Genomic DNA, 15,134 nt, shown 5'->3' with positions numbered 1-15,134 from the left:
AGAAGACGAAGAAGACGAAGAAGAAGAAGAAGACAAAGAAGAAGACGAAGAAGAAGAAGAGTTGGTTCTTATATACCGCTTTTCTCTACCTGAAGGAGTCGCAAAGCGGCTTCCAATCGCCTTCCCTTTCCTCTCCCCACCACAGACACCCTGTGAGGTGGGTGAGGCTGAGAGAGCCCTGATATCACTGCTCAGTCAGAACAGTTTTATCAGTGCCATGGTGAGCCCAAGGTCACCCAGCTGGCTGCATGGGGGGGAGTGCAGAATCGAACCTGGCACGCAGATGAGAAGTCCGCACTCCTAACCACTACACCAAACTGGCTATGTGAGTGAGGTGGTGTAAAGTGAGGTGGTTGTAAAGATCTGCTTGGTATGCGCACACTCTGGACTCTTCATTTCAAACATTCCCCGCTTTTGCTACTTAAAAAAGGAAAGAAAAAAGAAAGTTGCATTCAAGGCCAGGAGAGCGTTAGGGACCAGCAAGAGTTTCAGGATGACATGGAGGATTCTCGAAACCCTTGAGCATGGAGGTCTCTCCGGGACTCAAATCTGTTTCCGAGTGCTGGCAGGGGCTCATGGGAATTGTGGACATCTGGAGGGCCACCGTTTGCCCACCCCTGGGCTAAACGAACACGTGGGGGTCAGCCTGCCTAGTCACGCTATGCAATGTTTGTGCTCATGCATTTACATTCAGGGATATCTGCCTTTAGAGGTTTTCTGCACACTTTTAAGAAGCATATAAAGATTGGCAGGTTCAGAACCCTTTGTCCCCGAAACACCCCGGAGTATGCTTGGATGATGATTCAGTGCAACAAAGACATTACCCATCCGGGAAAACAGAATCCAGAAATAACACATTTGCACTCACCCTGGAAAAATGCAGATTCACCACCTGCAGTCTGGAGCACTTTTGGCCTGGATGTGAATTCTGTGATATTTGATGGTCCTTGATCTGATGGGGTTTTTTTGGGAGGGGGGGCTGAGTGGGAAGATATGGAATGTACAGCTTGAGGTGAGGAATTTCAAAGAGACCAACTCTTTCTCACACACCCCATGGGTTGTATTTAGAGGAACCAAATGTTCTGTTTATATGGGACAGCCGTTGGGGGGGCTGTTGGGTTGAGTCTGGTCTTTTGCAGTTCTGTTCCTGTCCATCCCCTCTCCTTGCTTACCAAGTCTACACGGACCTATGCATCTAATTCAGTTGTTGCTAGCTGTCCTGGGTCCTCGCCAATCCAAATAAATAATCTTAATAGATAGCATGGTCACCCCAGGGAGTTTTTGTGCGTGTGAAGGGGGGATAAATTACAGCTTGGTCCATGTTAGTGAAGCCCATTTAAGAGAGCTCTCTAGTTTTGCTTGCTCAGGCTGTTGTGAAGGCTGGAGCGGTTTGCGGAGGCATTTCTGGAAAGGTGAGGGCTCTGCTTTGCAAGTGTTCTGGCCCCATGCCTGACCTTGCCACACTCCTTGGCTGGCTCATTTAGCTGAAGAAGTGTGCATGCACACAAAACCTTGTACCCAGAATTAAACTTCGTCGGCTTTAAAGGTGCCCCGGGATTCAAACTTTGCCCTGTTGCTTTAGACCAACACAACTACCCCCTACCCTCTACCCCCGAATTCATTTTTGAAAGACAGGAAATGTCTTCTATCACAGTGGTCCCCAACCTGCAGTCCGCGGCCCGATGCCAGGCCGTGAAGGCCAGGGCGCCGGGCCGCGGTTCCCTCTCCCCGCCCCCCCGCAGTAAAAAACTTCCCTGGGCTGCAAGCTTGCAGCCCGGCCGCGCGTGCGCACATGCGCCATGCGTGGCCGAAATCGTGCATGCGCGGCACTTTCGCGACTGTGCGAAAGTGCCACACATGCGCGATTCGGCCGCGCATGGCACGTGTGTGCATGCGCAGTGCTGCCGCGCATGCACGCTGCGCGGGTGGGTCAGTTGCCCCGCTGGTCCCCAGCCGGAAAAAGGTTGGGGACCACTGTTCTATCAAACCGCAGGATGTCTGATGTATTTCACGTCCTGACTTCTGACTGGGGTTGCTAACCTCCAGATGGGGCCTGGAGATCTCCTGGAATTCCACCTGATCTCCAGGTGACCAAGATGAGTTGCCTGAAGCAAATGACTCCTATGGAGGGTGGGCTGTGTGGTCCCTCCCCAAATTCTGCCTTCCCTGGACTGCACGCCTAAAATCTCCAGGAGTTTCCCAATTTGGCATTGACAAAGAACCTGCAGCTCGTTCAGAGGGTGGAAAGACCGCTGCTGCTGGAGGGCATCCTTTGAGGCTCTTGGCCCGTTCCAGAGCATCTGCCCACAACCTTCATTGTCGCATTAGGGAGTTGCTGGCTTATTAGAGCGAGGTGTGTTTGTGTGTGTGTTGTGTAATTGTCTATTATTAGTGGTGTTTGTCCGGAGTGTTTGCTCGAGGCCGGATACAATAGGATGCCATAAAGATTTCTCTCCCCCTCCCATTTTTTAAAAAAAAACTGACCTGTTCAATATAATCTGTGGAGTGCTACTTTACCCCCGTCGCAGTACACAATGCAGCTCCTCTTGAATGGAAGATAAAAGACCTGCCGGGGCGCATTTGCTCTCTCTCCCCCAGGGCTACGCAATTACGAAGTTAAGGTTGTATCTTTATGGTGTGGACTGTGGCAACATTTTCTGTGCAGTGTGTGCGTGCATGCGTGCATGCGTGCGTGCGTCCTCGGGGCGGGGGGGGGGGACGGATCCGTCCTGCAGTCTGCATCCGCTCTTGTCCGCAGTTAGAAAGCACCTCGATAGAAGATGCTGGTAATGAAAGCTAACGACGTTACCATCTTCTAACCTGATTCGCTGAGCTTTTCTGCCGAGTTGTTTGAAAAGCCAAATGGTCAGCTCGGAGCGAAGTGGAAGCTTTAGAAAATGCAATTGATGCTGTTTATCAGTTAGCAATTGACGGATTTTATATTTATGGCCTTCTGCCAGAGACAAAGAAAGCACAATAACAAAGGCAGAACCTCAGAGGTCCCTCTTTGGTCGTCCAACCAGTGGTCCAGCCATTGTCTTCTGGGAAGCCACTACATAGGCCATGACTGGGGTGGCCTTTTTCTCTGTGTGTGTGTTTTGGCCAGGATCTGATATACTGCTTGTAGATATGGAGGCAGGATTTTATGCTCTATACTGCTTGCTTGTCTTCCCGCATTTTCCCCCTTCACCCTATCTCTGCAGCTATGAATCCTTTGCCAGACAAATGGTTAACCAAGAGTGCTGTGTGACTAGCTCAGAAAGTTCATTGAACTCTGTGGCACCAGGGCTGGAAAGCTCCAGGGTGGGGAGTCTATGAAGAAGAAGAAGAAGTAGAAGAAGAGTTGGTTCTTATATGCCGCTTTTCCCTACCCGAAGGAGGCTCAAAGCGGCTTACAGTCGCCTTCCCTTTCCTCTCCCCACAACAGACACCCTGTGAGGTGGGTGAGGCTGAGAGAGCCCCGATATTCCTGCTCGGTCAGAACAGCCTTATCAGTGCCGTGGCGAGCCCAAGGTCACCCAGCTGGCTTTTTTCTCTCTGGGTGGCCTTTTTCTCTGTGTGTGTGTGTTTTTGGCCAGGATCTGATATACTGCTTATAGACATGGAGGCAGGATTTTATGCTCTATACTGCTTGCTTGTCTTCCTGCATTTTCGCCCTTCACCCTATCCCTGCGGCTATGAAGTCTAGGAATTTAGCCTATGTTCTGGTTTTGAAAAGGTGGGATTGGACTGCATGAGTACTCCAGAGGCTGTAGAATCATAGAGTCCAGGGGTAGTCAACCTGTGGTCCTCCAGATGCCCATGGACTACAATTCCAGAGGCTGTAGAATCATAGAGTCCAGGGGTAGTCAACCTGTGGTCCGCCAGATGCCCATGGACTACAATTCCAGAGGCTGTAGAATCATAGAGTCCAGGGGTAGTCAACCTGTGGTCCTCCAGATGCCCATGGACTACAATTCCCGTGAGCCCCTGCCAGCAAACGCTGGCAGGGGCTCACGGGAATTGTAGTCCATGGGCATCTGGAGGACCACAGGTTGACTACCCCTGATCTAGTCCATCTCTCCTCCCCGTTCAATGCAGGATCAGCCTAAAGCATCCAGGATAAGCATCTGTCCAGCCGCTGATTGAAGACTGCCAGTGAGGGGGAGTCCCCACTTCCTTAGGCAGCCCATTCCATGGCTGGACTAGACTCATACAGTCCCAAAGTGGGAAGGGGCCATGCAGGCCATCTAGTCCAACCTCCTTCTCAATGCTGGATCAGCCTAAAGCATCCAGAATAAGGAACTGTCCAGCCACTGCTTGAAGACCGCCAGTGAGAGGGAGCTCCCCACCTTCACGCAGCAGCCAGCAACTTGGTTTATAATCTTCCTTTCTCATCTGTCTGTCTGCCTGCTTGCCTGCCTGTCTGTCTGTCTATCTCCAAATTATTGATATGCTGGCAACCTTCAGCTGGCAACCTTCAACTTTCTTGCCTTTTATCACAACTCATATTGCGGACTCAGGCGGGGGAGGTGGAAGGCGCAGAAGGCAAAGCTCAGCTGAGAGCATTTCTGCGCATTGCTCGGAAAAGGAAGCGGAAGACGACTCTTAATAAACCAGGAGCTGGACTAATTAAATGACAAAATGCTGAATACTCCCCCCTTTTTTAATGTAAGCCAAGAATTAATCTTTAGAGGAGTTAATTGAAAATCTACTTTTTTCAAAAATAGCAGGAATGATATCTTTGTGTCGTTCCATAAATTAACGACCCCCCCCCCCCCTTTCCTTGTTCAGTTCCTTCCCCTAAAAATAAATGCCTGGAAATCTATAAATGGCCATGTAAGCCTCCTTTTGTCGCTCCGTGGATTAGATTTTCACAAGAGCTCAGGCGCCCTTTCGGCTTTTTGTTCTCAGGCCGCACATACCAAAACTCTTTCTCTGTTGGCCGTAGGCCGCAATGTGGGAATTTTGGGCCGTTTGATAGGAAAACAAACATTAAAACAATGCCAAGGTAACAGTTATGCGCCGCATTAAAGGACCGAAAAAGAGAGAGGAGGCCAAGGGAGCCTTGAGTGTATTTAGGAAGATGAGTTCTTCATTAAGATATTTCACCCGCCCCTTCCCTCTCCAATCTTCAATCCGTCTGAAGGACCATTATAGCTTTTCAGCCGGCTTCCTGTGAGAAAGCCCCTTCTCCCCCCCCCTCCCCGCCCTGTTATTCTTCCGTACTGAAAGCGGCGGCTGTACTTCAGTGGAGATTTCTGTACGCTTCTGCCCTGGACTTGTATAATATCTGCACAAAACACAAGCAGTTGTTTAGGAACCTAATTTGAACATGGCTCTCTTTTGATTTCCCCCTCCTCCCGCAATTTCACAGCCCTGGGTGGACGCAGAAAAACAACCTAATGATCTAACCCTTTCAAGTTGGGGGAGCTCGTCTGTTTTGGAGAGCTCTGGAGGCTCTCTGAGCAGACGAGGCCCTCTCTTTCTTCTGCATCTCTCTTCCGCCCTCCTTTTCTTGTTCTCGGCTGGCCACAGAATTTGATGCTCGCTTTCTTTTCCCCCCGAGCTCCTCCAACGGCAGGGTAAAAGCTCGTTGGCTGAAGAGCGGTTTAGCTCGGAAGAAAAATTATCTCACACGATGAGCATCTATTTTGCACTATATGCCTTCAGGTGTTTGTTTTTTTTTTAAACCTAATTATTTAGGTGCATAATAAATGACTGTTTTCATTCCAGTTACTAGTCCAGTACGTGTAGCCTGCTTTCATGTAGGAATACAAGTTTAGATTAGTAAAAGAGAGGATGTCTTCTATTATTTATCTGTAGTACTACTAATATTTCAAGATGTAGAAATATCACAATTGCTGCATATTGGAAGAGTTAAGGCTGCAGTCTTGTACCTGCTTACTATAGAGTTATTCCCATTATAGACACACTTCTACATAAAATCAGAGTCCAGTAGCACCTTTAAGACCCACAAAGATTTATTCAAGGCGTGCACTTTTGAGTGCTTGCATAAATCTTTGCGGGTCTTAAAGGTGCTACTGGACGCTGATTTTATTGTGCTTCTTCAGACCAACACGGCTATCTAGGTTAATCTACACTTCTACATTAACACACATGTTCAGGGTGCAAGAATGAATAAAATAATTCCTACGCCTCACCCCACCCCCAGCCAATGCAACCTGAGAGCCCCGTTCCATTATGCCGCTTAACTGAAACCTGGTGCAGATTCATTTTTATGAAAACACCTGTATCCAGCCTTGGCCCCGATCTGGATGGACTAGCCCAATGTAGTCTGACCTTGGAAGTGAAGCAGGGTCAGCCCTGGTTAGTGATTGGATGGATGCCAAGTTTGCTACACAGAGGCAAGCCACTTCTGAATGTGGTTTCTTCCTGAAAACCACTTCTTCCTGAAAACCCTACAGGGTCGCCATAAATTGGATGCCACTTGATGGCAACAACAAGAAATGAGACCTCAACTTTTCCTAAAAGAGACTGAAGGAGGCTTACAGATCAATATGCCTATAAGCACAGCAGAAACAGTATAATATCAAAGCAGTCCAACACAGAATCTAATATGTGACCATCACAGCTCAACCTGGGAAATATCCCACTTCCATTCTCCCCCCTTCATAACCCCACAGTAGGCCCATCTATAGACTAACACAAAAAAACAGCATTTTCAGCCAAAGGATTGCATGTAATGCACTTTCTTAAGCCTACCCGGCACCCCCTGAAAAAACGCCAGTAACCAGGAAGCCCGAGAGTTGGCGGAGTAAAATGCCAACTCAGCAAATGATGCTATGAATGGCAGAGAATGGGTGCATGAAAAGATATTGAGAATGTGGGCATGATCCCGCTAATGTGAAGCACATGTTACATGTGCAGCTCTCACCCTGAAATCAGTGAATTGTCAAGTATTTAACTTGGATTGGATTGTGCCTGTGTAGATTTACTTGCTTTGATGAAAAGGTGCAATAAAAGCAGAAATGCAGACAGCGCACATGCCTATGAGAAAAATGTATTGCGCCTGAACCTGATTGGATGGTTGTTTCATGTTATCGGCTAAATTTGCCCCGTGATTAGTAATGTGTGGATATTGGGTAGCAGAATCGCCGATGCGCCATGGGACTCGAATAAATATTTGTAACATAACACGAGAGAACTGTTATTTGCTCTCATGTCTGGATGTAAAAGAGCGTTCTAAAAAGTAACGAGGGTAAGTCCTTAAGCCAAGTTCAGATACATACCAAATTTTACAACATGCAAAAACAAATCCTTAAAAACGTCCCCAAAGGACATCTGCGTTGAGTCAAATTGTGCAAGCTTGTTCCCCCCCCCCCATAGCATTTTTTCCTGTGTGTGTTGGAGACGGGGAGCCAGCCCACCCCTGCCAGCCACCCTCCCTTGCCTGCCATTTTTATGGAATACCAAGTTTAAAAAAAAATTAAATCTGTTTTTATAAATGTTTTCAGCTTTATATACATTACACATTTTTATAAATATTTTGGAAACGAGCTGGAGAAGATTAACTTGAACAAGGGTGAACATATAGTAGCAGCAGGAGAATCTTGCGCTATTAGATAATGTACAACAGGAAGGGAAACCTTGCCGCAAAGGTTTACAATTGAAATAATCAAAATAAACAACGCTGGAAGGAGACAGAATGTTAGCCTATAGAGAAAAACACTTTTAATCAAGACAAGCTAAGGTTAAGGGAAACAAGTTAGTTTTAAGACCTTTCTTAAAAGCTGAGAGGGGTTGAGCGGACTGGATTTTCTTAAGTGAAGCATTCCAAATTTAAGGAACAACCAGGAAAAAAATAGCCCCACTCAATACAGAAAAGCAGAAATCTGTCTCTGGGAAACAACGAAGAACCAGTAGAACAGAGGGTGAGAGGGACAATAATGTGACATTAAAGGAGCAAGATAAGAAGCAACAAGGCAGCCCATCATGGGAAATGGGGTTTCGTTTAAGATTTCCTAGCAAAGGGCAGTTGGCAGGAAACAGAGCAAGGAAGAGAACTTTCTGCCCAATTATATAGAGCCCATTAAAAGAAGATGATAAGATTTTACAAATAGATTTGTTACAAAATGCTATGAACGAAAAAGCTGAATTCATAATGACTATTCTACCAATCAACAACGGGAAAGAGATTTTGCTTTAATTTTGCATTGTCTACCTACCCTACCCAAATACATAAGGATCGAATAATCAAATCAATCTAAGCTGTCATTTTGTGAATACTCTCCTCTGTATCAAGTTGCATGTTTATTTGGCATAGCTAATTTAACAGAGAGGCGATGGTTAATCATCATAATCCTGTGTGGTTTTTTTTCCCATTTATTTCAACCACTTGTTATGACAGAACATGAAGTGGATCGTTTCTTTAAAATACTTTCATTTTCTGAGATTGAATGAGTTTTTTACTTCTACTTTTTACTTTTTACTTCGACGGTTTTTGTTCCAATTTGCTTCATTGGCTGGTGCATCTTCCACCCGTTTTCAGTCCCTAAATATTTTCTGTGTCACTTGGTTGTGTGAATTATTATTTCATTCTGTAATTTTTTTCAGTGGATCCCATTTTTCTTATAAATGAAAACTACTACTACATTTTGCTACTAAAAGTGTAATTTTTAACTGTATTAATTGTAGACAAAAAGTGAATCTGATAGTGCTAAGGTTTCTCAATCAGGTGATCTATTGAGAAGCTACCACTACCACTCTAAATAACAATGCATACACAGATGATTTTGGCAAATAAAACATGGAGAAGATCCAGAGATCATATGAAGATACAAGGAGATTTCCCAGATATTGATTAGGTGTTCAGAATAAATTCAAGATTTGCATTTAGGAACAAGTTATCACATTGGTTCATATTATACGTAAGAAGACAGGAGATGAAATATTAAAGAAACAAAGATAATCTCTGCTCAAAATAGCAGATAAAGAAGTTCAGATTTGTCAGAACTTAACAGCAAATGTATTAAGAAGGAAAGATTTTTTAAAGACAGATTTGACAAGAAAAGGAAATGATACTACTAAAAGATACCATTTGTTACAGAGGTACACTTACCGAAAGGCAGGAAAGTAATCAAAACTGCAGAACAAGCTAAATCACTGGCTGACTACAAGCAGTAAATACACGTAGAAGAACTTAAGGAGAATCTCCAAGAAACTTAAGTGGAATCACCAAACAACAAAAGAAAATGTCCATCTAAAAGCTTGGGAGAAGAAATGACAGGGCCAGAGCAATCAACATCGGGTCAAAATGGCTAAATTAAAATTAGTACCTGGAAACATCAATGAGTAAATTCCCCTTAAAAAGTACAATTTTTTTCCACCAACTCAGAATTCAAAAGGCTGATATTTTATTTTTATAAGAAACTCATATAAAGAAGAAACAGGAACAGCTACTAAATAACAAAAACATAGGCAAAATATATTTTGTTTTAGTTCAAAAGAAAGTGCAGAGTAACCATTTATTTTAGTAATCTAGAATTAGAAATAATAGAATTAAGAGATTCAGAGGTGAGATATCTAGTTCTAAAAACGAGATTCCCAGAAGACTAGAAGGTCCATATGTTAACAACAATATATATGTCAATGCCAAAGTGAAATTTTTGGAGAACTTCTTTCAAACAATGTTAAAATGCCAGGATGAAGATATGAAGTTTCAATTTAAAAGAATGATAGATCTAAGAATTTTAAATGTGGGAAATTATTGAAAAATGTATTTCAGTATATGGAAATCTTGAAATTAGATGCTTAAACAATGAAATACTGAAAAGATTGCGATTTGACATTTTTTTTAGTCATCAAAGTATGAAAAAGTTGAGTTTAGATGAATTAGAAATTCAACTGAAAATACTTGCAGATCATAACCACGGCAATGGAACAGGAGAGAAAGATGGAGATTAAATGATACTCTTTTGTTATGAGATGATGTAATACATAAATGAAAAAAAATACAGATAAAATATCATAGGTTATAGTGTGGGAAGCAAGCAAAGCTTTTATTAGAGGAACTTTATTAGAAATTGCTACTAAGAAGAAAAAAGAAATAGAACAAATTAACTGAAAAAATACATTATTTATTTATTGTATTTATATACCACCTTCCAAGCAAGAGCAGAAAAAATATTCAATAAAGATATGCTAGTCGAAATTAAACAAAAATCAAATCAGATACATTAGAGATGAAAGAGATGCAGAAAAATTAAATAATCTAAAACAAACTTTTTGAACATGCGAGCAAGCCTGGAAGATATTTGTTATATTGTCTAAGGAAACATAAAGAAAAAAGAATAATAATCTTTAAAGACAGCATACAGACTGGCCAGGGATTCTGGGTTTTTGGGGAGTCATCATCTGGACATGGAATTGGGGTCACTGTGAGTGATCAGATAGTTGTGACTTTCCTGCTTTCTGCAAGAGTTTGGAATAGATGACACTGGATGTGCCTTCCAACTCTATGTTTCTATGATTCTACGAGATCAAATTACATATATGGAATAAGAAACACAAGAATACTGTTGCTGTTCTTTCAGGACTTAAAAAAATTATAATATATATATAATATATACACACACACACACACACACACACATGCTTGGGGCCCTGAGAATACCAAAATATATATTTTATTTATTTCCTGCCGCTCCCAGCAAGTTGTCTCGTGGCGGGTTACAGTAAAAACCCCACATAAATACACAATACAGAAATCCCCATTAAAACATACCTTGGCAGCAACATTTCAACAAATGGAATATTTAAATGATATTCTGAATTGAAAGTTTACACCAGAACATAGGAAATTTTTGAATCAAATCATAGTAACTAAGGAAATTTCCCTCACAATAAAAATATGAAAAAGGACAATGCACTAGGTCCGTATGGGCTAGCAGTGATATATTATAAATATTTTGAAGAAGTATTAAAGATACCACTACACAATGTAATGAATGAGATAAAAAAGGAAAGAATATCTCCAACCTACCAAGAGGCATATATAATGCTTATAATGTTAATATATAAAGAAGGCACTAAAGCAATATTACCATGGTCATGCAGACCAATATCTTTATTGAATGTGAATGATAAAGTTTTTGCTACTCTAATGCCAGAAAGATTAAGAAAATTTATACTAGACCTCACACACACTAACCACACAGGATCTATACCCAAGAGATATGTGAAAGACAATATTCAATTAATAATATATGCAACTGAATTTATGAATAAGAAAAATAAAGAAAGCAGTGTTTCTATTTTTAGATGCAGGAAAAGCGTTCGATAATATAACTTGGTATTTTTTACTGAAAGTACTTTGGGACATGGGCTGTGGCTCAGAACTCTGTAATTGAATGCAAGCTATATATTTGAATCAGCAAGCAAAGTTTTAAAAAAATAGAAACTTAACAGAAAGAATATTTAAAAAGAAATACTTCAGGGCTATCCCCTGTCACCTTTACTATTCATCTTAACAATAGAGAACTTAGCAATAAAGATACAGACAAAACACAAGGAATAGAAGCGGGCGACACAGAATTTAAAATGAAAAGCTGTGCAGATGATGTGGTTATAACAATGTTGGACTCCACAAAAATTGTTACCATATGTAATGGAAGATGTAGTGGAACATATTGAAGAATTTGGATCCCCTTCAGGATACAGAATTAAAAGGAAGAAGACAAGAAGCATATTTTTTTAAACACAACAAGAAGATATCACAAATAATACAGAATGCATAGGAGCTACTGATTCTACTAGGTATTCAGGGATAAAAGTGACTGGACAAAATTGTAATCTTGTAATAAATAATGACAAGTGTTACATATATATATATATATACACACACACACACACATATATATATATTTATATATATACATATGTATATATATACACATGTATATATATATATATACACACTATATATATATATATATATATATATATATATATATATATATATATATATATATATATATATATATATATATATATATATATATATATATATATATATATATATATATATATACACTATATATATACACTATATATATACTATATATATATATACATCATGAAGTAATTTTTGATAGATTGGCAAAGTCAGATAAATTTATTTGGAACAGCAAGAAACCAAGAATAAGTTTTAAAATACTTCATGATGAAGAAAAAAGTAGTAGCTTAGCAGCTCCAAATATAAAATTGTTCTATCTAGCTGCAGGTCTGGTCTGGATTACAGAGTGGATTAAAAATTCAAAACAATACAATACAAAAACCTTGAATGGCATCCAAAATATAAAGCAGTATACAAATTAGTTCTGTCATACAGATCAATAAAGGTGTAAAAAATTACAGCAGACAAGGGAGCAGCTAATATAAGAAGATAAAGACGTTTACTGCTTTAGCCTATGTGTCATAACTATAGATAAAAACTTCTCTACCCATTCAGTGGTCTCCGAGCAATAAAAAATTCAAAACAAAGAATAGGTATCAGCAGACTTAGATGTAGGCTTATATAATCTTTTATGGATAAAGAAATCAATTTGCAACTCAAGGAAAAAACCAAATAATTAGAGATGGATTATTGAGAATATGTTGTTCATATCAAAATTTATTGAACCCCACAAACTCTCTGGTTATATCCCCAATAGGAGCAGACCATGATAAAAGATACGAGGTGAAAAAAGTGACCTTTTAACGTATATGATTTAAATTAGCTTTTCTCAGCCTTTTGACCATGGAGTAACCCCTGAAATATTCTTCAGGCTTTGAGTAACTCTGGAAGTGATGACAGCTGGCTGCACTTTCCTGTCATGCTACTGGAAGTCACATGTTTACAGTGTGTGTGATATCACTAATAAAATGTGCTTGTTAAATAAAAAATTCATTTTTGTGTATGTAGTACCTTGCCTGCACAAAACAAGAAAGCATTCATCTCCGCTGCCATAAAGCCTACCATGCAGAACAGCAACTCTACTCAGGGAAAATGATCTGTGTGATTTGGAGATCACTTGTACCTTTAGGAGATCTCCAGGCAGAATATTTGAATCCCTTTGTTAGCAGCAATCTTCCACCAGCCATTATCCACCAACATTGCCCTGAGAAGAAATTTTGAGAAAGAGGAAATGGGAGGAGCCAGTGGGGGAAGTGCACCAAATTTAGCCATTCCCTCCAATTCCTTTTCCATTCTGTGTGAATTCAACAAGGCCACCGCAGCCAATAATCCTTCCAGGGCTCTGGAATAATGCTGGGTTTGCCAGTAACCCTGGTTGAGAATGACTGACTTAAATGCTCAGGGGAATGCTCAGGCAAGTTCACATTTTGGCAAGTTATAAAAGATAGAAAATGATGAAGGAACCAGTGTTCGATATCTAGCATATTATCAAAGCCTCAAGGAAAATAATAATGAAGGTGGAACTCTTAAGAGAGAATGCTGACTTTGAAAAGATAATTACAAAATAAAAAGATCACTTACCATGGTGGATATATGTTACTGCTTCAGTTTGAAACAGAAGAAGAACAAATGAAAAATGCATGATTAAATGTATGCAGAATTTTAATGAACAAATACCTATACACCAATAGGAATGATTATGGAAAAAGAAATAAAATTCACAGCTATCCAGATGGTTGTATATTACCCTCAAAGGACATTGAGAAAATAGATTAAAAAATATAAGGAAAATGCTGGAAATGTTAAGAAATAAATGGAACCTTTTATCATACTTGGTGAACCTACAAAAAACCAATTGGAAAATACAGAGGAAAATCCAAAATATATTAAAAGTTATAAATTCCTGAAGGAATCCAGAAATGTATTATTAAGAATATATTACCCAGTAAACTACCAAAAGTTTTATAAGAGATATTTTAATACATTGTTATAGTGTCTAGAGTTACTCATAAAGCAAAATGGAAATTTGATGTCTGTCTACGCTTAGAAGTATGGAATAATAAATTGGCTGATAATTCAGTAATGGCAAACCTAATGTCATATTAAAAAAAATAGATCTCTTAAAGTCTACTAGAGTCTATTAGACCGGCACCCACTCCCTCCTAGTGGAAGAAGACTCGGCCTCCATCTGAATGAGGTGGGATGGGATAGATTGTGTTTTTGACCACTTGCTTGTTTTATTGTAAATTGGGGATTTATGGGGTTTTATTGTATTAATGTTTTATTCTGTGAACCGCCATGGGTTCCTAGGAAATGCGGCGGTATACAAATTGAAATAATAAATAAATAAATGCTCACGTTTGAAGTTTGAGGAGAAATGGAAAGTTTACTAGGAAACTGGAAGAGATAAATATAGAATGAGAAGCAATTTAAATTTTAAAATATTATGCAATTATATAGCAAACAATATTTTGTTAAAGCAGAATGAGAATGAAAATTAAACATACATGTATAAAGAATTGGATTTGAATAATAATAGCTTTGATATTTAATTTTCCTCCTTAATTTGAGATATCTAACCGAATTTCTTATTTTGATGGATTTTGACATATTATCAGTTATAGTTAATATTTGATTGATGATGAGATGTGTAACAAAGGATATATAATATTGAAAATATTAATATAGTGAAAAATATAATGGTAAAATAGATTGTTTATAATAATTGAAGCAAGAACAACTATAAAAATACAAGGATAAGGATATCGGGGAGAATCTTTTCTTCTCTGTTTAATATACTAAGTTATATAAGGCAAACTTTGAACAATTATATGAATTGTGTTTTACAACCCCCTTTTTATATCTTTGTTATATTATATTCTTAGTTCTTTTCCTCAAAATAAATAAAACCCATTAAAAACCAATTTGGCGGATGCCAGTGGGGGCTGGGTCAGGCCAGTCATGTGCATAAGCGGAAGAGCCGGGCCTTTTGGCCTGGCCCTTCCCTCAACCTACGCCGTCGCGGAGCTGACCGGGGTGTCCCCTCACCCCCACCTTGGTGGGAGAGCGGCATGCCGCTCTCCGCCATTGTGTGGTAGGGGCCCCATCCCCTCCATTCCTCCCCACTCACTTCGCTGTTGCTGCCTCCAAGCAGTGTGTCAGGCTTTCCGGCTCTGCCGTTTTGCACGTGCGCGCGCCCGCACTATGCCGGGGAGTACACGGGAAGCGCCGGGCCATC

The 15,134-nt window shown here is 40.4% G+C and overlaps 1 protein-coding gene across 12 annotated transcripts in view; it reads left to right on the top strand.

Moving 5' to 3' along the window:
- Nucleotides 1-15,134, top strand: part of BCAS3 (BCAS3 microtubule associated cell migration factor) — a 631,049-nt gene that overhangs the window by 244,818 nt on the left and 371,097 nt on the right. The window lies entirely within an intron of this gene.

Source organism: Paroedura picta, chromosome 15 (genome assembly GCF_049243985.1).
Source record: "Paroedura picta isolate Pp20150507F chromosome 15, Ppicta_v3.0, whole genome shotgun sequence".
Taxonomy (NCBI): domain Eukaryota; kingdom Metazoa; phylum Chordata; class Lepidosauria; order Squamata; family Gekkonidae; genus Paroedura; species Paroedura picta.
Note: the sequence above shows the minus strand (reverse complement) of the source record. Positions and strands in the feature narration are given on the sequence as shown.